Source organism: Cavia porcellus, unplaced genomic scaffold (assembly GCF_034190915.1).
Source record: "Cavia porcellus strain 051 isolate PalLab524CR breed Dunkin Hartley unplaced genomic scaffold, mCavPor4.1 scaffold_13, whole genome shotgun sequence".
Classification (NCBI taxonomy): Eukaryota; Metazoa; Chordata; class Mammalia; order Rodentia; family Caviidae; genus Cavia; species Cavia porcellus.
Genome location: NW_026947496.1, coordinates 18,520,011 through 18,544,343, shown reverse-complemented (window position 1 = coordinate 18,544,343; position 24,333 = coordinate 18,520,011). Strand labels below are relative to the sequence as shown.

At 46.4% G+C, this 24,333-nt stretch overlaps 1 long non-coding RNA gene across 1 annotated transcript; it reads right to left on the bottom strand.

Annotated features, from left to right (window-relative positions):
• Positions 1-13,033: 13,033 nt before the first annotated feature.
• On the bottom strand, positions 13,034-23,813 carry LOC134478404 (uncharacterized). The gene is made up of 3 exons (XR_010051024.1): positions 23,469-23,813; positions 15,054-15,247; positions 13,034-13,230 (listed from the first exon to the last, which is right to left on the bottom strand). It is a non-coding gene; the product is annotated as an uncharacterized LOC134478404 (long non-coding RNA).
• Positions 23,814-24,333: the final 520 nt, after the last annotated feature.

The window sequence follows — 24,333 nt, the reverse complement described above, 5'->3', positions numbered from 1 at the left end:
GTTTGATTGGGTGGCAGGCAGCACAACTGCATAGGGATGGTTGTCATTTTGCTTTAATGGAATGAAGTCCCTCCACTTCTGATATTTGTTCATTTTTGTATAGTCCTGAGAGAGAGACGACCCCAGTCGCCATGGTCTATACCTTTTCTTTAACTGTTTAAACCAACAGAAAGAAAGCTGCCCCTCATCTTTGCAGATGTTCACTAATGTCCCAGGAACTTGTATAAGGAAAGTTTATTTGATGGTAGAGAGCCTGGGGCCCCCAGAGAGGGTATAGAGTGCCCAGACCCTTCTCAGGATGGACCCATCTGCACACATAGCAGCGGACTGAAGGTGGGGCCCAAGTTCCCAGGCCTGCTGCTTCTCACCGGCAGCCTGAGAGTCACAAGCTTCTTGACATCTTTGATCAAGATAATCACCCTTCCTGACAGAACACATGGATCGATGAGACATGTTCTGTCACACTGCCATCGTTGAAAGCTCCCCAGGAGAACCAGCTCAGTGTCTCTCTACCTCTCAAGAGGCTGGTCCCTTCATCTCAGCTCCCTGCAATCATCTGCCCTGCACTGTGTGGCATCCAGCACCCTCCGCACCCACCCTGCACATCATCAGCGAGCCCAGCACCCTACCCACGGTGACAGCAAGAAGGACAAGGGGGAAACAACACCCTTTAATATGTATTTATTAAGGATCGCTCTCTTCTAGGTGTGTATATGTGAGTTTGTGATATGAACACAGATGAGCAAGAGACATTCCCCATCTCCTTGTCCCAAAACTTAAGGCTTACTCTAAGCCCTACCTGAGACCAAGTGGGCAGTCGTGGGTCCAGCAATCCACCATGGCCATCCTGGGTATGCCTATAACAATACCACTCATCTGTTATATTCTAGAAAGTGCAACACAGTGATGGGCTGAGATTTGGCGCTGGGGAGAAGTTGACAGACCTGGAGGGAGATACTCAAAATGCTCATTGATCTATATCAGCCTAAGGAGTTCCTCATTCTGCGTGTCCTTTCTGTCCACACCCGGCTTCATCCACCTAGATCCTCAGGAATTCCTGGCACCTTTCTCAAAGTTTCTAAAATATACAAGAAGGCCAGACATGATGGTGCCCAACCGTAATCCTAGAATTTTGGAGATTGAAGCAGGATAATCTGTAGTTCAAGGTCAACCAGGGCCACACAGCAAGTTCAAGGTCAGCCTAGATGACATAGTGAGATTCTGTCTTAAAATAAATGGCCGTGGCTTTCTCAGCCTGTGACACAAAACAATTGTCATCATTTCCTGACCTTTCCTTGCTCATTAGCCTTGTGACTCAAGACTTAAATCCATACTCAAATAACCCTCCAGGTGACCCTGTGAGTCCCCAAATCTACTTCAGCCCTGATCGTCACTTGGATACACAAAGAAGAGGGGCCCCCTCTCTGCCCAGGCACTGATGCCCTTGAAGAACTCACCTCTTCCAGGGCCTCTGCTTCCCAGTGCTGCTGTGGCATGTGGCACTGAACCTTATTACAGCTCCTGAGCCCTAAAGCACTGTGGTGTGTGTACACTAATCTTACAGAACCTCCTTCTCCTTCTGCTGCGCACCCTGCCTCTGAAGAGCAAAGGGAGAAACACAGGCTGTCCTCTCTTCCACACACCTGTCTCTCTCTTCAGTATCCTTGGACCCAAGCAAAAGGCTTTCTTCACTCTTCTCATTGAAAAATGAACAAAAGCAAATATGTCTTTCAGTCCAGATAAATAAATGACCTGGGCAGTACAGGTAACCAACCTCATTCACACAATAAGGGTTATCACTTTTGTATACGTCCCTGCTGTAGGCATCAGGGAAGAACCTTGGTTATGTTTATGTCAGCATATCTAGACTCTGAGCTCCCGGAAGGTGGGAGACACAAAAATTGCTCCATCCCAAGTCTACACGCAATAGCTAGAATTTATTGAGCACTTGCTATGGATCAACATAGGCTGCACTTGTGCAATGGGAGCTCCCCACTCCCCCATGTTCAAGTTCCCAAACAAAAATTATTGGCCTTAAAGATTGAGCACCTGACCTTTGACCCCTTTCCCTTCTCCCCATACTACTTGCCAAATCTCCCCCAGGAGATTGGCAGTGCACAGAAATTTCCAGAACATAACCAGAATCAGGTGTCATGTGGTGGAGTGGAGCAGCATGAACAAGAAACATTTTTATTTTCTCAAATGGCCTCAGTACACATTTTTTCTATTGAAAACTTTCTGAAAGAAGCTGGCCCACTATTTCAGCTTCCTCTCCAGGCTCTAAAGATTGTGGACAAGATATAAGAGAAAGCAATACTACCAGCTGTTCAACAGTGCAGCAGCTGGAATCTGGGTTGTTTGTACATGGGAATTTGAATTCTGATCATTTCTACCACTGCAGGATGGGGCAATGTACGGAGTTTTACTCCAGGTTTATTTAAAGCATCTACCAGGCTCCTCTCCTGACTTCTTGGTTTGGTTTTCTCTTTCTTTCTTTCTTTCTTTCTTTCTTTCTTTCTTTCTTTCTTTCTTTCTTTCTTTCTTCTCCTTCTCCTCTCTTTCCCTTTTCCCTTCCCCTCCTCCTCCTCCTCCTCCTCCTTCTTCCTCTTTTAAAGTGGAAAGATTTATTGTATCTCACAGATTGTAGAGGTTTCAGTTCACAGGCAGCTGGCTCCAATCATGGTGGCATGGCAGAGCGGGGGTCACAGAAGAGAAACAGGACAGGCAGAAGGCAGCAAACAGCAAGTGACAAGCAACCCTGGCTTTCTACTTGGATGAAAATCTTAGCAAAGCGCACACCAACCACCATTACCATTACTGAGCAGAGAGGATCTTCTGTGATTCTCTGGAACCAGAAAAGATGCAGATCATTGACTGCAAATCCCCCTCTGACTCCTGAATCCTCTATCACAAGGATTCCCCAGTAACCATCTGCTGGGTGCTACTTCCAAGTTTCCAGGAGGCTTATCAAAAATTAGGGGATCCTGGGAAGAGAATCTCCCACTGCAGATTCTGGTTCAGTATGTCTAGGAAGAGTATCAGGAAAATGAGTTCTTAAAACATCCCAGTTTGCGGGTCACTGTAGTTGATGCCTCCTGACACAAGTTCCTCCAGGCTACGCTTACTCACGTCCAGTGATACTCAAAGCACTTCAAAACTGTTTAAATCAAGTCTGAAATTGTCATCAAGCCAAAAATGTCACCCTGTCTCTTCTATCATCTGCTGTGTTCTTTGGAAATAAGCTGACCAGTCCAATCTTTTTTCCACAGACAGCTCCTCAAATATCGAAGCCAAGTAGGAATGATTGCCTAGGGTCAGTCTCCCAACACAATAAAGCACAACTGTCAGCCATCATGTTTGGTTCAATTCCCCGGATCATGATCTTCTAAAAGGCCAGCATCTTAGCATTTTTAAAAAATATTTTATGACAGTACCCGGTTCTTAGATGTGCTTAGGGCTTATTCATTTAGTCACCTCATAGAACACCTGCTAAGTGCCAGCTGTTCTAGGTCCGAGGACACAGCAAAGAACACATGAAGTCCTGAAACTTATTTCCTGTGCTAGTCAGCTTTCCATCACTGTGGCAAAATACCTGATATCTGTGTACCTGTCTAAATATAGATAGGTTTTCTTTTGTACAGGAATTGAACTCAGGACTTTGAAACTGTCTGGCAGGTGCTTGTGATAGAATTAATTTATATGGAGAAAAGATTTATTTCTGGATCATGGCTTCAGAAACTGTGCATTTGATTCCAACTCTTCTGAGCTCACAGCAAGGCAGAGTCTCGTGGCAGGGAGCATGTGATACAGCAAATCTATGCACCTCACGGTGCCTAGGAAGAAGAAGCAGGAGGAAGAGCAGGGGCTCAATATGCCCTTCAACCAACACCCCAGTGACCTAACTTCCTCCCACTAGACCCCACTTCTCAAAGGTTCCACCACTCCCACTGGCTCCACAGATGAGCAGCCAGACTTGTAACATACGGGACTTTGGACGATGCTCAAGATTCAAACCATAGCTCTTTCTAGTTAGGGTGACAAAGGGAAAATAAACAAATAGATGGGATGAGTGGAAAGAAGAGAAATTAGGGAGAACGTGAGGATGAGGGAAGGAGTGAAGACGGTGCCTTCAATAAGAATTTGTCAATATGAAGTCCAAATAGACCTTTATTTTGGTCCAAAGAGTAAAATACGCCAATTGAATGCTGTGAGCATGGGTCATTTTTATTCAATCCTCCAGGAAGCTGCTGTTAGAAAGAAGGCTCCATATCCCAGGCAGCAGGGAGCAAGACCCACTTCTGTGATGTGGAGTTCACAGCCATCATCTCATCTCAGCAATGCAGAGACAACCCCAGCAACTGCCAGGTAAATAGATTACCAACCACCCTCTCAACCAGGAAGATCTTCTGAATAAATAAACTTGTGTTGAGAGTGTGAATTCTGTGCTGAGGTTTTTCTTTCCCAATGTGTGCAGAACCAGTAACCTAGCATAACAGTAAAGACTCTAGCATAATAGGGCACCGTTCAGTTTTGGAACAAAAATGTTTATTTCCAAGATTCGTCTTTGAGATTGAATGAACGAGCTCTCCCCACAGAAGTAAGAATGACTTATTTCCCAACTGCCTCCTCGAGAGAGGGAATGTTGGCACAGCCATCTCCTCTCATAGTTTTGATATAATGTAGGTCCTTACAAAGTAGTTGTTGAAAGAAATGAATTTAGGGAAAAATGGTTGGATATTTAGGGTCAGAGTCAGATTTATAGATCACGTATTTCTCTTTATTTTTACCACTCCCAGCTGAGAGCACTGAGCCTGTGTTAGTCAACATCCCATTACAGTAACAGACACCCAAACTAAACCAATTTAAAAAGGGGAAAGATTTATTTTGGCTGAGGGTTTCAGAGGTTTCAATCTACGGTCTGTTGGTCCCATTGCCCTTTGAAAGCACCTGTGACAGGGAGAGTATGGTAAAGGCACATGCTCATCTCATGGGCTGGGAAGGGACAGAGGTAAGAGGAGGAGGTCCAGGGCCGGGCACTCCCTTCATGGTGCTCCCATGACCTAAGCCTCCCACCAAGCTCTGCCTCTTAAGCTTCCACCGAGGCCCATCCGCATCAAGCTAAGAATGGAGCCTCTAAACATGGTGCTTCAAGGCACATTTAAGACCCACACGAAAGCAGACCCTATTGTTAAAATATTGTAAAATCCTGAGTAGATACCTGGTGCGTCCTGATCTCACTGGCAGTGAGAAGGCTTCAGTAAAATCCCAGAGTGACACATTAAATCACTACTGTGCAGAAGCTTGTCTCCCACAGTGTCCTGCACAGCTAGGAAAAACTCTGTGTGGTTCACTGCCATGGCAGTGGGGCAAGCGTCTGACAGACATCCCTTTAACTGACTGCGCTCTGCCTGGAGTAGCTGGGATTAATGATGGTACGGTTTGGCATCAATAACCGTCTCCTGGAGTCATTCATGCTGCCCACAGGCTTTTCCCGGCTACAGGTGCAGGTAGAAAAATACACACATCCAACATGGAAGCCAATAAAAATTTCAAGAATCACTACCATTTACTGAGTACTTTTAAGTACTATTGTCCAAAGACAACATGACAACAGTGTTGTTTATTTATTTTTCCATCTCCACTATTTCTATATACATATACATACACATATACATATGTTGTTTCTTTCAGCATTTCACACTAAAGAAACAATATGATGTTTACACATGTGTGTCTTATTTATTTCACTAAGGAGCATGGTCTCAAGTTGCATCCATTTACCTATAGAACTCTCAGGTTGTCCTTCTTTAAGGCAGAGTAGTACTCCATTGTATAAAAATATCACATCTTTTTAATATCCATTCCTCAGTTGATGGAACAATGCTGTTTAAAGCTCATAACTGACTCTGTCTTGTCTCAAAATCTGGCCAACACTTCATTCCATAGAATAAACAAGTACTCCAATAGGCTGACAGAAAGAATTTGGATTTATGGACAGAGAAGGCTGCAAAAAGGAGAAAAAACTGAAATAAACAGTTTCATCTCAAAGGTAATTTCCTTGTAAGATGGGGACAAGAAGACAGAACAATAGAAAAATAACTGATTGACTACTATGAGGTTACTTTAGGTCGCTGCTTTTGTTCAAGGGTTAAATCACGGTTCATATGCCAATTGCAACTGGAACATTTGCTTCTATTTCTCCTTTCTCCTGGTTTTTTTGAAAGGTCACATAACAGGTTAGTTTTAGCTTGATGGTGTAACACTTTAGCTTGATGGTGTAGCACTTTCGCATGAGGGACTCCATTTTGTTTTTTAGTCTCCTCTGTGGGAGCCTAAGGCAGGGGCTTAGTCCACGCTAATGGCTTAGTGAAATTTCTGTTTAACACCATGTACTTTGTTACTCACACGATAGACTATTTAGTCCCCCGCTTCCTTCGAGTTTACAATGTGGATATTCACACCTACATCATTTATGTGATAAAGGTTCCGACAGTTGCAGAAAATGGTTGGGGATGTGACATCAAGGGACAATCTGGAGAGACTTGAGATGGAACAGAAAAAAACCATCTTCTCTTTGTCTTCTTACACCTGCAAGGGGCACGTGTTGCTGACAGTTACAGCTGTTACTGTCCTGGCTTCCTGTAACCACTCCAGGATGACCGCCTAAGCCACAGCAGGCATGACTTTGTTTCCAATCGCTAGGATTCAGTCAGAACGCTTGACTTTACAACAAATTTGGGCCAATCAGAAGGCTTGAATTCAGGCCAATCAGCAGGCTTGAATTTGGACCAATCATAAGCCTGCGGCTGCCATTAAAGCACAACTCTCTTCTCTCCTCCACTGGGAAGGCTCTGTGTCACATAATGGTCCCCTATGCTATAGCAATGGCTCTGTTGAAATAAAACCTCCCTCCGATGGCTCTGTAAATCTGCTTGATTTATTTCTTGGGTAATGTGGACTCAGAAGGTGCTGTCCAAGTAAACAAAGCCATAAAGCTTAATTTGGTGGTACACAACTGTAATCCCTGCACTCTAGGAGGCCGAGACAGGAGGAGCCCAAATTCAAGACATTTTAGGGAATTAGGACCTATCTCAAAATAAAAATAACTGTTTTAAAGGGCCAGGGATGCAGCTCAGAGCAAAGGTCCTGCGTTAAATTCCCAGGACCGTATTTTTTTAAATCAGTGAGAGCTACATGCTAGGGGCTGCTATCTCTGAACAGTTCCAATATCAGCACCAGATCGGTGGATGAAACTACCAGGTGTGGTACCGTACAGTAGCTGCAGCAACCAGTGACTTGGGACCCAGAGCTGTAACAGGAGGGGCTGAAGACTATCGGCACTCAGAACCCAGAGCTGCTAGCAGAGCTGCAGCTCATGGCTTCTCTCTGAACCCAGCAAAGGAACCCCCCACTGATGGTTCACTTGCTTTCAGTTATTTGCTATTACCCCCATTTTTAGAGGTCCCCTGCATATGCAGTATACACCTATTAACTTCACAAAACATTTCTGTTGATATAGTGATCTCAGTGGCACCAGTTGCTTAAATTTGTTAGAAATTTGTTAGAAACCAGTTAAAACTGGCAGCCCTTCATTTGGACCTGTACCGCTGTCCAGCACATGACAAACGTCCAACCTCAGCACCCTGACACTGTCATTTTCAGAACACGGAAGAGCCACGGTGCGTCCTTGTGTGCCGGGCACCGTTTCTGTCACTTCTCGCCTCCGCTCGGCTGCCCCACACCTCAGCCTACCTGTTCCTACCCTGTAAGTGTCAGCGAGCCTTATTCTGGTTGAGAGGGTGCAGCTCTGAGACTTGGAAACCCTCCCTCATGTCAGGCCACCTCATGAATAAAATCTCTTTTGCCAAACTCATTGCTTAGTGAGCGGCGGTGTGTGGTAGGCAAAACTGGCCTCATTCCACAAGTTGCAAAGTTGAGATTTTAGGCCAAGCATAAAAAGTCATAAAACCTAGACTTTAATCACTTCCTAATTCTTACCTCACAGAATTTTCAGGGCAAGAATTTTCATTGGAAAACGAAGGGCATTCTAGCCAGGAGGAGGTTTTCATTTTCGCTTTTGCTTAATGCTTCTGTTTGCCTAGATAGCACACCTGTTACTAAAACCATATTTCATTGAAGAAACCGGCAATCTATGGAATGCCAGGCTATTTTGTTTCCATTATTTTTTCTGTTTCCTTTTGGAACATAAAGCATCTGTTTCTGGTCTATGTTTGTTCACAAGCTTTTGTATTTCTCAGACTGTATAGGAAAGTGTCATCAAAGATCACTGCAGTGTGTGACCACTCTGTGTGGGAGGAAGCCTGTACTCATGTGTCAGAAAGCCGAAACATGGCATCAGCATTACCCCCTTTGCCTCCCGACACCCTGCATCTTTGTTCTGCTGCCTGTACACACGTGACAAGGCTGTCTAGGTAGACAGAGGCTGCCTGGCCTTTGGGAATTCTCCCTTTCTAGCAGGAGGGTGGATCCCAGGAGGCCTGGAAGGTCTCTGCATTTAGCTTAGTGGCGCCCCATCTGGAGACTTAGAGAAGTACAGGGCTTCCTTCCTCATAAAAGGATTCATTAGTAACCAGGCGGAATCTATTCCCCGGGGTGCACACAAGCCCTTTGCACGTTCCCAGCCAACAAACACTTTGATCTGCTCCTGTTGAAAGCCTCGTTAAGAGGAAAGCAGACAGTCTCTTTTACGGCTATAGTATCACACACACACACACTTCACATTTTGATAGAACTCTGCGCTTTACTAAACATTTTCACACCCATTATCACTTCGTTTGATTTAAATGAGTGAACCGTTGAAAAACAAGCAAAGTAACTCTTTTCTCAGAAATGGCTGTGATCTTAGAAGCCACGGTTTCTGTTCATTAAAACGTTGCACTGTTACACCCGTGCCACTAGCATCACGTCTGCTGCCAGCCTCTTGGGGTCTTCTTGCTTCCCCGGAGAGAACAAGAACCTATAGAAAATCACCCAGGGAACTGAGCCCGGCTTGGTGTCAATGGTATTGCTGCAACTCGGATTCTTGGTGGAGAAACGTGTTCCTCTCGGTCTTCCGGACAAGGTCAAATGCCATTAGAGGAGTGTCCTCAGCAAGGGCCAGCACTCAGATTTCCCTTCTTTGCCCCAAACGGAACGACTTAAGTGGTGCAGTTGTTTCTCAGTACCAGATAAAACTGGCTCCAGGATCCCAAAGGATTCCAAAACCCACAGATGCTCTAGTCTCTTCATAAAATGATACCATATTTGCACATAAAACCTGTATAACCTCCTCCTAAACGTTCTAAATCAGCTCTAAATCACTTACAACTTACCTAATACAATGTAAATGTGATGTAAATACTTATTCTATTGTATAGTACTGTTTACAGAGTTATGGCAAGACAAAAAATTTGTACCCATTCAGGTCACATATACTTTTTAGATTATTTTCAATCTGTGATTGATTGGATCTGTGAATGTGGGACCTGTGGATTCTCAGTACTGACTGCTTATGGAAAGGTAAATTTCAAGAGATTCCATCAAGAGGGTGTTGTCTGCCACAGAGCAATACCCAGCAAAGGCTGCAGGGGGCGTCTCCCAACCACAAGCTCTTAGAGTGGTCAGCAGCCTCCCCACCACCTCACTTCCTCCCTGGGCAAGGTCTCCAGGCATCTGGCTCTCTGGGGTCTTTTCTCTGGTTTTCACTCTTTCCTCTTCAGGTCTTACAATTTTTCTGCTTTCTCCAGCCTAGTGTCCTCACACTCATTCTAACCACCTCTATTTCCGTCAGCAGGTACGGTGGGTGACACTGGTCTCAGGCTGGAGCTATGGCATGGAACAAAAGAAAGCCCCCAGCCTTACCTACTCTGTACTCTAGCCAGAGAGACAGACAGAAAACACACACGCGGGTAGTAAATTGCTACCAGACAGTGTGAAGAGCAATAAAAAGGAAATAGGATAAGAAAAGAGGGGGAGACGGGATGGATCGTGATTCTCAACCAGGGGAGATTTTGCTTGCGGTACAATTAATAAACACCTTTTTGCTAAGATTTTGAACAATATCACAGGAACATATTTCACTTAAGGAAGCAAAATATAATACAGTCATATTTTTCTTAAGGCTTAATTAATAAACAGCTTTTTGCTAAGGATTTGCACAAAAACAAAATATACTTAATATAAAAAGAGTGCTCAGATGTCTGTGCTTGGCTTGGTTTCTGTTCTCCCACTTACTGGCAGTTATTTATTCTGAAATGGGAACTTGGACCCTTTTACGATAAGGACTAAGGAAGATGGTGTGAGCCCATCTCGCTCCATGTGTGGTCGCCATGACAATGGTGATGGCGAAGACAAAGCCAGCAGCTGGAATCAGCAGTCACTGGTTATAGTCCTGGCCTTCCCGCTTCAGGTCATGCACTGGGGTTTTTTGTTTGTTTGTTGCTATTAGTAGTAGTGGTGAGATTAGAGGGAGAAATATGTAGTTCTTTGACTTAAAAAAAACTTTAAAATATTTGCTAAAAAGAATTCCACGGGTAACACTCTCTCCTAGTCCTGGGGGTGGGGTTCACCCTGATTTGCATCAGCTTGGTGTTGTCATCCGAAGCCTCTTCCATTTCTCATCACTGTGGAATCATAGAGGTAAGAAAGATAAGAACAAAATTGGTACTGGAGATCAAACCCAGGGGTGCTCTACACTGAGCTCATTTCCAGCCCTTTTTATTGCATTAGTTTTTAGTTGGGAGACATGATCTCACAGTCTAATCCATCCACTCAATAGCTGAGGGAAATGAGGCCCAGCAAACCCACGCAATCGCATCCATGGTAGGATTCTATACAAGGGGCCGAGGGCCCCCGTGGTGTCATTTCAGAGGGGGAGTCGGGTGTGAAGGGTGTCCAGTCACCCCGTCCTCAGGTTGTCCAGTCAACCTTGCTAACCCTAGTCTGCCCTTGCTTGTTTTCTCCTCTAGTATAAAATAGGCCCATGAGGGCAAGCTTCTAGGGTGTCCAATTCTCCTCTTCAGCCCTGGTCCCTGGAGTTTTCCCCAGCACTGAGCAGAGCTGTGTACACCCTGCAGGAGCGCTCACCCCACAGCAGGCCCAGCTGCTCTTGTAGCAGCTCAAAAGTCAGGTGGTGCATCCAAGCCAGACAGAAATGCCCACTCTAGCTAAAACCCAATATTTTTAAACACAGCAGCTACTCGTGTTTGTTACTGCCTTTATGGAGTACAACAATATTTTAAAAGTGTGGAGAGATCAACAGTAAACAAGGGCCTTTGTACACATTACTGGGCTCTTTCCAGTGAACTAATGAACTCTCTTTTAATCGTTTGTTAGTTATCTTTTTATCCTATAAGTTGGCTCTTTTTTCCATTTCAAATCGTTGGGCTGAGTCTGGTACAACCAATGGTGGAAGGGAAAGAAGTGGTTTGGAGGGGTCTAGGGACCAGTGATGATCAGGATGATTACCTAAAGGAATGGTCAGAATAGAGCCAAGTTCACAGCAAGGGCGACACAGTGCTTTTCATCAGATCCCAGAGAAGAAGAGATAAAATGACAGAATGAGCCTATATGTGGTGACTGGGGTATTCACAAGAACTGTCGTGAGTGAGCATGGAGAAGGAGTTCAAGAGGAATTTGGAGAAGCAGTAAAGCCATCTCAGGATGTGGTGTCTGAACCAAATGCATCCGGGTGGGGGCTCACGGGCGCTCACAGAAGTGGCATCAGCAGGTCACACCCAGCTCCCAGATCCCGGTAAATGAAACTCTGGAGAGAGACATTTTGATGGAGGATTAAGCCTGATGGGAGCCCATAGCCTCTTTCTCTGCAATTTTATCATCGCTTGCCTTTAATCCTACAAAGGGCTTTGACGCAGGGTGAAAAGCTATGTAAACATTCAATAAGCAATGTGTCTTTCCACCGCTAAATAATTATACCAAGCAAAAGCTGTTTTACTAGAGAAAATGGAAACTTAGAATAAAATAGGCAGCTGGAATGACTTCCTAAATAATTCAGGACAAAACAAATAAGCAGCCACTGTGAAGGGAGTGCTTATTAAGCCTCAGGTGTACTGTCAGGTTTTGCATAGCCTTCCTTTCATTGGCAAGAAGTGATATCTCTCTGAACACCTGTCTTTGCTAGACAATTCCATTGCTGTCTGTGTTCTGCTTGTGTGGACACAATTCTCTTCCTTGCCATAGCTCAGAGACTTCTCCACTCCAGGGTTCAAGTGCTGAGGTCCATGGTAGCAGCTTGGATGTTTCATCCTGAGTCACTCTTACCAGTCAGCTCGATGGGTCTCTGGCTTCATATCCAGGCAAAATGAAGTTATTCCCCCAGCCCTGGAGAAGAATCGCTAATGAGAATGGTCCCTGTGCATCTCCTCAGATGCTAAATAATAAGTTCTTCAGTTGGTGGCATCCTGTCTTTATTTTGACCCAAAGAAGGACAAAGTTGAGGCCCACACCTTGGCCACAAAACTAGGACCCATGACCCCGGGTATACCCAAGGAATTGGATTTTACACAACCTGTTTAAAAGGGGACACATGACAAATCTCTCAAAGGTCATTGGGAACAGGCGCAATCTGCTTTAAAATCTCAGAAAAGGCGGGGGGAACCCTCAGTGTAAGAGAACGTACAAGATTAATGATCGCCATGCACTTCAGGGAGACGTCAGCAGCAGCTGGGGGAGATCTGTCAGAGGCAATGGGTGCGGTGGGAAAAGGCTGCTGATACGTTCATTCAGTGCAGAATTTGAACTCTGATCCAGGGATACGCACGCAAGTACAGCAGCCCCACCCTTTGCCAAGCACAAGTACCCACAATGCACATGGTGCAGCCATACAATACCAAAATAATTTTTTTGGCTTCTCATTTTAACCTGACCTGGCTTGCTCCCTGCAAGCTACACAATTGGTAAGGCAGCAAGAAGCACAATTATAAGTATTTCTTTTCAAACAATAATGGAAGAAATGTGTTTGTAATGTGAATTTTCATTTTTTAAAATGATCAACTCAAGAAGTCGACTTCTTCTGAACAAGGACATTTTATTCAAATATTTTAAAGGTACAAATATACCAAGTGCATATGATTTTCATGTAATGCATAACATATTGAGTACATTGTGACAGAAGCCAGTGAAGGATGCCAGTCTCAGCTCCACTGATGTCCCGGATGGTCCAACATCCCGGCTGTGCAAAGCAAACATTTCTATAATGACGTGATTATCTGCCTGGAGAAGATAAACACAAACCGTGTAAATGCAGTTTAATTCTAATGATGGCAGGCCAGTGTAGCTGATTTTTAAATATTTTTACCAGATACTGGATTGAATTAATTTTAGAATTTAACTCCACAAATAACCTAACACAAGTAGAGTTTGAATCCATATGTTCTGAATTGGGTATGGTATGCACATGTCCCCCCAAGGATTTGTGTGTTGAAATTAATTGATCTGAGATAGGAAGGGGATGGAAACTCAATCCAGCTGTGGCATTCAGAGCTGAGGCCATCAGGAGGTGATTAGGACTGAGGCGACTGAGGAAGAGCCCCCATGATTGGATGCTGGTAGCTTCCTAAAAAAGGAAAGACCAGAGCAGATACACATGTTCCTGTCTCTTTACATGTGATGCCTGAACTCTTTTAGTAAGAAGGCCATCCCTAGGTGTGGGCCCTTGAACGTACTGAACTGTGATTTAAATAAATCATCTGTCTTTACAAAGGTACCAGCCTCAGGCATTTCATTGTAGTGCTGTAAAATGGATTAATAGACAGTTACATTCTTCCCTATACCTTTTACTATGGTTCATCACAGTCAATACAGGGCTCAGTGCTTAGCTTCCTCTATCCCTGACCTTCCTCCATAGGAGGTAACTGCATTCAAGCAGCAGGTCACTGTTTAAAAAGGAAAAAAGGTAGAGCAAGAGGGCAAAGGCGACCCACAAGTCAGAGCAGCACTACCCGTAAGAGTCCATCAGGACATGAGAATCATCAGAGAATTAGATGATCCAGGAAGATTCAGTCCAAAGTGACAAAGTTAGGGGCCAACAACACCCAAATGGTTAATGAATTGGAATCCAGTGCTGCTAACTCCTCTCCCCACATCTATTGAAAGACACCGGATTTAAAAACAAAAGCAAAGTGTAGCCCCAAACTGAGCCTGGGCAGCTCTGAACCATGAGTCAGCTCTGGCCCTAATGACTTTCACTGGACACAGCACAAGTCAAGTTGTGGGGAGAGGCCTTTCAGGGACAGTGGGCCCAAATTAAATCTCAAATTTCCAGTAGTCTGAAAAGCTTTTTAAAACCACAGAAAAGGGAGCATGTCTTTACACTTAGCAAAGAGGAATATCATGGCTCATTTGTAGATAAACGGGTGTTTTGAATGTGAAATTTGTATCAGGGAAAGAGAAATTTTCCAGAATACTTGTGGTATTCCAGAATGTAGGAGGAAAGTAATATTTTTCTCATTTCAAACTGTGCATTATGGTTTTAGGAGTACATGTTTGTGTGCGTACAGAGGGAGGGAGCGGGGAGAGAGAGAGAGAGATCGCTTCAGGATTCCTATTTCCTTTTCCATCTCTGTGTTTCTGTCTCACCCGGCAGCCACCACTCCCCTCCCCTACACTGCCAGGTCGTTTTCTACTTTTCTTAGATGGCAATGAACTAGAAGTAATGAACTTTTATATTTGGCTGTGATACTGAGTAATTTTTTAAAGACCCCCGTACTCCCTGGTCCTTTTTCCTCCCTGTGGCTTAAGTGGCCCTTCATAGAACCAACCTGACCCCCACCCACCCCTCACCCGTTCTGCTGAGAACACCTCATGAAGGCCTTTAATGGAGACAAGGCTAACTTCCATCCTTAGAGAACTGCTCAGTGACAAGTACTGCAATTCAGTGTCCTGTTTCCATGCTCCCTGGCCTTGCTTCTGCAGAGCCCACTTTCATCTCAGTGGGCCTTCTTAGGTGTGTCCACTGCCTACATGGTGGCCCTCGAGCTGGGAAAGACCGAAGCATTGTCTAGAGCTGTCCCTGTCCCCAAAAGACAAGCTCTTACCCCAAGGCAGGGATGGCTTGAGGATGGACCCCAGGGATGGACTGTTATCTTCAAGCTTCCAATTTTGAAAACCAGTTCTATTCAGCTTTAAAAATTTTTTTTTGCACTCATTTTCTTCGACTGTGGTGCAGAACATATGGCCTTTCCTCCAGCATGTGCAGGACAGTGAACGCGTGCTTCATGGACGTAAGTCTCTGTATGTGCATAAGAGACACAGTGTGTATTGTTTGCAAGTCGGTGAGAGGCTGATGCGCTTTGCCATGGAAAGATGGGTTCGCTGCTGGCTTCTTGCAGCAGCCTGAGGCCCCGGCAGGTAAACTCCAGGACAAGAGAGGCCCGAGTAATACCACAGGAAAACCTTGCTCTGATCCTGAATGACTACATCAGGTAGCCCTAGAGCGACAATCCCCCAGTCTCAGTGGCTTGACCAGGCTTTTTCCTCACTCAAGTTGCATCCAAAGCACATTGGTGGCTGTCTTCCAGGGAAGTGACTCAGGAATCTGACTCTGATCTGCGTTGCCACTATTTTATACATGCAGCCACACAAGGGAAGAGACAGGCCGGACACTGCACTCAGGATTTCACGCCAGGCCTAGAAGCAGCTTACATCTTTCCCAGCTCCCTTCCACTGGCCAAAGCCCGGTCATATGGCTCCAGCTTAATTACTATGGAATTTTTGGAAACACAATCTCCTAGTGTGCTGGAAAAGATAATAGGATTGATATCTAGCCAGCCTCTGGCATAGGTGATGTTTTCTTTGGTCTATTAAATCCACAAACTTTGATCTAAATAGCGAAGGTAACAAAGAAAAAATGAAGGGAAAAAACTAAACAAGATAATCAGCACTTCCACTGGGCTCAGTATCCCCAGATGGCAGATTTAGGGCTGTATCAGTACGGGAACAATCATTCTACATGCTTAACTAGTCATTCTCCCCCTCAAATGCAGGAAAGCCATAGCAAATAGGAACTGTTTCTCCAAGGATCACACCAGCACTGAGATGATCAGGTCTCAGGGCGGCTGTGTCCACCAGGCTCTGGCTAAGAAACAAGGGACAAGTCAGGGCTGAGAATTACACTCACCACTATGCTGTTCTCAAGTGGAATTAGGACCCAGGAGGGAGTTGGAGCTCCAGGACCTTCCCAGGTCAGAATGGGGGCTCTGGGGTCTTTCCTGGCAGGGTGAAGACTTCAACAGAAGGAAAATCACACTGAGCCTCTGCACCTCCATGTGCCTCCTGGCCCCCAACCCCAGGGAATTCCACCACATCCTGCGGTAGCCCAAGCCAGACTCCGGTCTCCCTTACCTGCTGTCTACATGGAGTCTTCAACTGCTGCTTCACCTCCTGCCTCCTCACCAGGGCCTCCCGCTTTCTGGGCATCACTGCCACTGTCCAAGCTCATCGCTGCTCCCCAGGCTTCCGCCATGACCCCTACCTATCTGTTCTCTCGGCCGCCAGCTTGTACGGCTGCTTCACACTGAGCACTTCGAAAACTGAACTCCTACCCTGCCAATTCCCTGCTTAACACATCACATCGTCAGCATCCTGGGCAGGACCAGTGAGGACCCCCATTGCTGGCTGCTCGCTTGATCCCCAACCCTTCCCTCTCATCATCGCCCCTTCTCCCAAATGTCCCACTTGCGCTTGCGCTGCCCAGAGGAACTGAGTTCCTTGCCTCCCACCATGGGCCGTGGCTCTTCCTCTCTCAGGCTCCTGCTCTCTCACATTCTCCTGCTCCTCACGCACCTCCCTACATAGACAGAATGGAGAGGACACTCCTCTGCAGAAAAAGGAAAGGAGTTATTTGAACCCAGTGTCACTCATGTTGAAGGGACACTGTGACCACATTGTTTATCCTAGCCCCAGCACACTGTTTGGCAAGGATTGGGGTCGAAGGATTGTCATTAAGACAAATAAGCCTCTCCGCATGGGGCTGTAGTGTGTGTTCTGCAAACTGCACAAGGGACCCCCAAGTCCTCTCCAGTGTACTTGGGAGCACATGAGGCCTCGCATTTCTGTGGCTGGTGATCTTGCAGGCAACCTGTGCTCATTCCTCTTCCCACAGAGCTGGCCTTGCTCAGCCTCTGAAGTCAGCAGCAGCCACAGCAGACAAGACACTACTGGGGCTAATGTTTGCAAGTCTAAAGGAAGCCCCGGGGCCTGGAGCTCAGCTGTCCCTCAGAGCAGCTTGCAGTGTTCTGGAGGAGAATGCATGGGCACCAGGGAGCAGCACCTGCAAGGGCTATGCAATGCCAGGGAGGACAGGAACAAAGGACAGAGAAGCGGACCCAGCCTGGTTAGCTCACTGGTTAGAGTGTGAGAAGATGAGGGTGCTCTGAAGTGAACTCAATGAGTACTTCCGAGTTCTCCACGGAGAAGATGAGAGACAGCAACCACATCCATCCTCTGGAAGAGGAGCAGCACCTCCACAGAGGACTTCCTGGGGCTGCCCAAACCAAGTGTGGGGCACAAGACTAGGAGAGCCAGCAGGCTGTGCCCAGGGTGAGAACCATCAGGAGGAGCGTGAGGGAGGATTCCTGGCAGCGTGGAAGACTGTTGTGCCTTCAGTGTCAGCAAAGAAAGGATGCTCCTGCAGCCAGGTGAGGGAAATCCGTTAAACTGGCCCTTTCATTCTGGGAGACCTACATAGAGACAGGTGGCTGATCCTGCCTGTAGCATCCAGAGAAGGGAAACCTAAAGCATTCCAAGGCTCCCTTGGTGCAGAACAAAGTGAGAGTAGAGATCAAGGATAAAGGAGTGTTTTCCATAGGCTTCCAAGGGCCATGAGGCTTGGGCTATTTTGAAAGGGCCCTTCCAACAGGTCTGCCTCTGACAGGAAGTTCCATGAAGGAAGATACTACAAGGCTAACATAGCATGCACCAGTACCCCAGCAACCCAAGAGGCTAAAGCAGGAGGCTCTCTTGAACCCAGGAGTACAAAGCCAGGGTAACACATAAGACCCTATCTCAATAGATGGACAGTCAGACAGACAGAGCCTGTGAGCAACAGACTTCCAGAAGAAGCAGCTAAGGGGGACACCAATATGGCCAGCCCAAGGGGAGGCACCTGTGACCACACAGAGGGAGGACACCATTTCAGAACCCAGCATGATCAGAGCTAGCACTTGAGTATCTGTCCCCCTCCAAGGCAGGCAAGGGTGGCATTCTCTGTATCTTCTGCCTCCACTTCCTCCTCTGCCTGTACCTCAGCCTGGAAACCAAGACAGCCTTGGGGGAGCAAGGGACAAACATAAAACAGGAAAAAAGAAGTCCTGGAAAAGCAGCCCACCCTGATATCTCCCCACTGCTGGCTTCCCAGCCAAATTCAGGCTGACATGGCTGGAGGAGGAGCAGCCTGAATTCGGAGAATGAAAGCTCTGACATCAGCTTAGCCTAGGCTTCATAAACCTAAGAGCAGGACTGCCTGTGTTGAGACCTAAATCATGGGACGGGTGTGCAAGAGAGGCTGGGAAGGAAAGGGAGAGGAAGCCATGCTCGATCTACCAACTAGGTACCTCGGTTACATGGGGGCAGGGTGGCCAATCATGTAAAACCTGGACCCATCTGTGGACAAGAGGACTTTCTGAAGTCAGCTGGGCTTCAGGGAAGCTAAAATTTTAACCAGAAAACAGACACCAAGCTGTTCCATTGTATTTATTCTGGCCTTTCTTAAAGTGTGAGCAGGCTGGACAAGGGGACCGCTGCAGATTCAATTCTCCTGCAGCCAGTAGCGACCCACAATTCAGTCCAGTCATCCGGGGATCTATAGAAGATTGGCTCAAGGACTCCTCACTCCCTCTCATGAAGATAGCAAAGCTCTTGGATGCTTATTTAAATAAAATGGCGTATTATTCACACAGAATTTTTATTCACTTTAAATCATCTCTAGATCACTGTGTACCCAATGCCATGTAAGTGTCACACAAACAGTTGCTATGCTCTATTGTTTAGAGAACAAGAATAAGGAAATATTCTCTACATGTGAAGTACAGATTCCATTTTCAATGAACATTTTCAATCTGCAGTTGGCTGAGTCCGAGGATGCAGAACCTCGATGTGGAGAACAAGTGTATTTACTATTCTGCTCAGTGAACAGTTATTTGTTAACACTGGAGCTTTGAGACTCCTGCACTGGCTTCGGGGAGGGTAGAGGAAGCCACAGCCAAGGCAGCCGGAGGAATTCTGTGCTGACATCTTGGGGATTTGTTCACCCTTCCTGGGGAGGGTTGTTGAATCCAGGCACAGACCCAAGAAGTGGAAAATGTCAGGCTTTGCTCAGCAAGTCCCTTCTGGGATGGAGAGAAACGAATGTGTGCAGAGGGAATACAAATGGGGAAAGTACTTCAGACAGCTGAATGAAACCACCAGCCTTTCTCTAACCCTGTAGGGGGAGCAATGAAAGAGATCCCTTGCAGAGAAGTTACTTCCGGGGGGGGGGGGGCCTCTGCCTCAAGTACACACTCGAAAACCTCAGTATTTCCCCTACCTCCAATGTTCCCCTCCTCTTCCTCCTCCTCCTCCTTTCCCTCCTTCCATTATTTCCCTCCTCTTGTTTTCTCTCTTCTTCCTCCCCCCACCTTGTGGTGTGTGTGTGTGTGTGTGTGTGTGTGTGTCTGTGTGTATGTGATGCTTTATTATTTTCCGGGCTTCTGTAATAAATCACCACAAGCTTGGTGGTTTAAAATGACAAAATTTTGGAGGTCCAGAACTCCCAAGTCACAGTGCCACCAGGGCCAAGCTCTCTACAGAGGCCTAGGGAAGGACCCCTCCCTGCTCCTCCAGATTCTGGTGGCTCCAGACCTCCCTTGGCCTGTGGCTGTACCACACCAGTCTCTGCCTGTCCCTTCTCTGGCCTTGTCCTCTGTGAGTCCATCTCTCCCCTTCTGTCTCTTACAAGAACACTTTTGTCTGACTTAAGGCCCACTGGAATTACCAAGTTGATCTTATCTTGGGATTCTTAACCTAATTACATCTGCAAGGACCATTTTTCCAAATAAAGTCACAGATTCCTGGTGTGTAAATCTTTTGGAGGGAGAAGGACACCCTTCAGCCCACTCGGGGAAAAAAAAGACAGCAATTCATCAGTTAATTACATGGGGTCAGGTACCCCAAAACTGGGGTTCCTGGAAAAGTTCCACAAGCCCGACCCCGCCTCATCTGCACCCAGAACATCACAGGGTCCTCGTGGCACTGCCTCTTTTGGGACTCTGGCCTGGGTCAGGTGAAGGGATTAGGAGGAAAGGACACAGCTGGGGCTCGGCCAGGGCTCGGTACCAAGACACCTCTCCCCGATGCTGCATAACGGAAGCTCTGGTGTTTGTGAAGAGAAAGGCAGCCCTTCTCTGGCTTAAAATAGAAAATCAATTGACTGTTGGGAAGCCAAGGTCTATTTTTCCAGGAGCGACTCCTTAAACAAGCACCACTCTCTAGAGAATAGGAATTGAATGTACTTGGTAAAATTTGAAGGCTGCTGTAAATGTAAGACATCACACTATCACATCATGATTATCAAGAAGCAATGAATTCTTAATATATGCCTGGAAATCCCCAGGCCAGATGTCAGTGGCAGCACCAATAACAGGAAAACCCTGAGCCAGGACCTCTTCAACATGGACCTGGCCTGAGTGTGGAGATGGGTGTGCACTAAGCAGTTTACTCCATCATCTCTAAGTCTCATTTTTCTTGCTGTTAAATGAAAACAAGAACATCTCTCTAGCTGTCCTAAAAATCCCATAAGTAAAATGTACCATTTCAGGTCACACCGCCAGGGACTGATACCTTGAGGATTCCAGCCCTGATCCTCCTGACTCTAAAACCAATGAGCATGACTGCGGTGCATTTCCCACTGGTGTGGGTTGGTGCAGCAAAGGACAGTTTCTGCCATTTTTCACGCTCTCGGAGATCATCTTGTCTCCCTCATTTCATTCACTTGTGCAGACTTAGCAGCATCCTGGAGAAAAATGAGGAACAGGTGTAGTCTCAGGGTCTTAAGACTTGGTGAGTCATGACTGAGTCCTAGCTGATGACTCTAGTATTCTCTAACACTGGAATCAAGTTCTTGAGCCATGGTTCTGTCGTGCCTCAAACTGGCTTGTGGGAAAAGATTACAGGAGAAGAGGCCTAGTGCTTTTCCACGGGTATGTGGGGAAACCCTGTTGAGGATGGCCAGGATGTTCTTCAGGAGGTTCAGTGTGGTTGGGGGAAGGGAGATCTAAGTGAAAACAGAAGAATCTGTAGTCAAGTGTAAGGAGAAGTGTAAACTAGGAGTATTAGGGCATCTGGAAATTGCATCACAACATGGTTTGTCGATGTTCCAGGTCAAGGCTGCCCGCCCTAGCTTTCAAGGACCCTGGCCAGCTGTCTGAGGGCTGGGGCAGGCTGACATTCTCTGTTTCCTTTAGCTGAGAACCCGAGCCAGTGCCTTTGTGTTGATTTGTTAGGCACTGAGGAGGGTGAGGTACTGCTTAGTAAATTTTATAAGACCCTTCCACCCTTCATGCTCGCTAATGCCCTGAAGACAGTGACCCAAGCCCTGTCCTCCAAAGACACCCCAGGGAATACTGTCCTCACTGTGAAGGCCACCTCCTTGGCCACCTAATTCTTTGCCCAAGCTTGAACCTTGGAGCCCTTGTTAATCCTACCTCTCCACCACAGTGATTAACCAAGTTTTGAAAATGGTGTGCCAGGGTAGCAGAGGGTTTGGCTGCTTCAGAGCCCAGGGTTCTGAGGTCTCTACTAGCACCTTTCACCTTAGACTCTGCTTCAAGGTACAACAAAGAGCTCAGCTCAGCTCCCAAAGAGCCATGGCTCCAAAGCTTTGAGTCTAGGAAGATACTCCGGAGATTTTCATGGCAAGAAACAAGGTGTTGCTTCTGAGGGAAAATCGTCTGAGATCTGAAAATCTGCCCCCAGTGAAGTCATCTTAATTATGCAAATTATTTAGATCCTTGCCTCATGCCACTCTACTCCAGAAGATGGCCTAGATTTATGAGTTTCATAACCAAAGGTCTATTAAAATATTATTCTGCAACTAATGAAGACACTTTCTCTCTAGTGAAACAGAAGCACTTTAGGCAGCTTTAGAAAAACACAGTTCCTTCCTATATGGGGGTTCTCAGGAACAAGGAAGAAGAATTGAAGCTCCACAAGACCACCCTGATAGATCATAGATGGAAAGAAGAAAGAGTGGGGAGAAAGGAAAGGAAAAGAAAAGAAGAGAAGGTAGGAAGGAGAAAAAGCAGTCATGTGTTAGCTTTGCAAATCCTTGGCCAGTACCTCAGTTTGGGTTGTACAACTGCTCAGATCCCTCATCAGCTTGGAGAAGGAAAAAGAGACTTCACCTCTGAGAAGTGCCAGTCTGCTACAAGGCCTCTGAAGTATCTTGGTAAGGCTACACACACGGTACTCATCTAAAGACTCCTATTCCTTCAAGATAGAGAGCAGTCACCACACCAGGTGGCTGTTGGGACCTGGTACAGTAGCATGGATCTCACAAACAGTTCCTTACAGTAAGACATGAAGGTAGGCAGCGGTCCAGCTGTGAATATTTTCACTTAAAAACAACAGCCCTTGAACTGGTGTTGCAAATTAGGAATGTGATTTGCAGCAAGATTGTTTTTTTTAAAAAGTCAAACCCTGCACTCACAGTTAGTACCTCCTTCCATGAAACTATCACGATGACTCAACTTAATCTTGGCTTATGGCTTATGGGCCTCTTTTGTTACCACTCAAATCTTTAGATCTGTAATTTTTCAGTAGAACCATTACTTTGAGGCTACACAGAACTCTTGTGTTTAAAAAAAAAAAGGAAAAGGAAGGAGGAAGGAGAAGAGGGGAGAGGAAGGGAGAAGAGGAAAAAAAGGGGAGGGGAAGGAGGAAGGGAGACCTGATTTAGCAGGACAGTGATTGCTTCTGCTTTCAAATTCTACCAATTAGCTCTAGCACATGGTTTTTCTTGGCAGCTTTCTGCTCCCCATCACAGATGGTATGGAAAAGTCTGGCTTCTGACTTTCTGGCTCTTCTTTCCTATTTCCTCTCTCCACAGCTAATTTAGGAAAGCCTACATGACACCAGGACAACTGTCAGGCGAGCCTCCTTTCCCCTGCCTTTGCCTTCTCCAGCCACCCACAGCCACATCGACTCCAGGTCCCCTCCATGACCTGACCCTGACAACAGGAAGTCAGTCAGCTTGCTCAGCCACACCTCTGGCGTGGGGACTCAGGGACCCGCACTGACTTCCGGACTCCTGCAAGCCCTGGTTGACTAGATACCTGGGATCTAGTCAACCAGGCAAGACCTACAAGCCTGCATAGTCTTGAGTGCCGCACACCTGCCTTTTGATTTGGATCACTGTCCAGAGACGGGCTGCGATTGCACCCTACTGACCCCTTGCAACTTTTCAGCCCCTCACTCACCCTCGGCAGGCAGCCCAGTGTCTGCAGTCACAGCCTGGCTCTCACCTTGCGGAGGCCCACCCATACCTCAATGCAGTCAATAAGTAGACGGGGTTTAACAGGCCACACGTGGAGCCCACTGTGACTCCAGGCTGTGCTGAGGCCAGCATTCCTGGGTGCACTGCTAACCCACATGCTCACAGTCTCGCTTAGCTTCCAGAAAGCACGGGTAGGTAGTGGGACAAGCGCTCTCTCCTGACAGCACAGCAGAGCAGCCTGAGGTTGCTGGGATTACAGCTGTAATGGAACCCCGTCTAGAATCTGCACAGGCCCAAGAAAACTTTGTTAAGTGCAGCTGTGACCCGTCACACCCTTAGTTAATGATTTCTGACAGTTTATTTTCCCTACAAAACAGCTTGACCCATAAAATTCCTTGGCAATCTAAGACTCGTGTGTTTGTCCAGCTTTATTTCCCAACATAACCCTATATGGGTCCTTCCCTTGACCACCTAGAGGCTGTTGACCACTTGCTGGACATACCAGGAGCCTCCAAAGTTCCGCGCCCTTAACCGTCGCAGTGCCCTCAGGTCCCATATTTTGTTTACCAGCCTGCTGGATTTCCAACATCCTCAGCCACGTTCCGCTTCTTTTTTGTCCTTACATTGCTAGAATCTAGCGCAGTGGTTGGAGCACCATAGACCTTCGATGGATATTTAACAAAAGCTGGCGCAGAAATCTGAGGATCACACTAAAGGTAAGGCTTAGAGATTGACGGTGGCCAGGACCTCACTAGGAGACAGAGCCCATAGTCCCTCCAGCTCCAGAAGTCAAAGAAGACTTTATTAAGGCAGACCGTTTGCTTTGTGTCCTAGAGAAACAGGCGGGT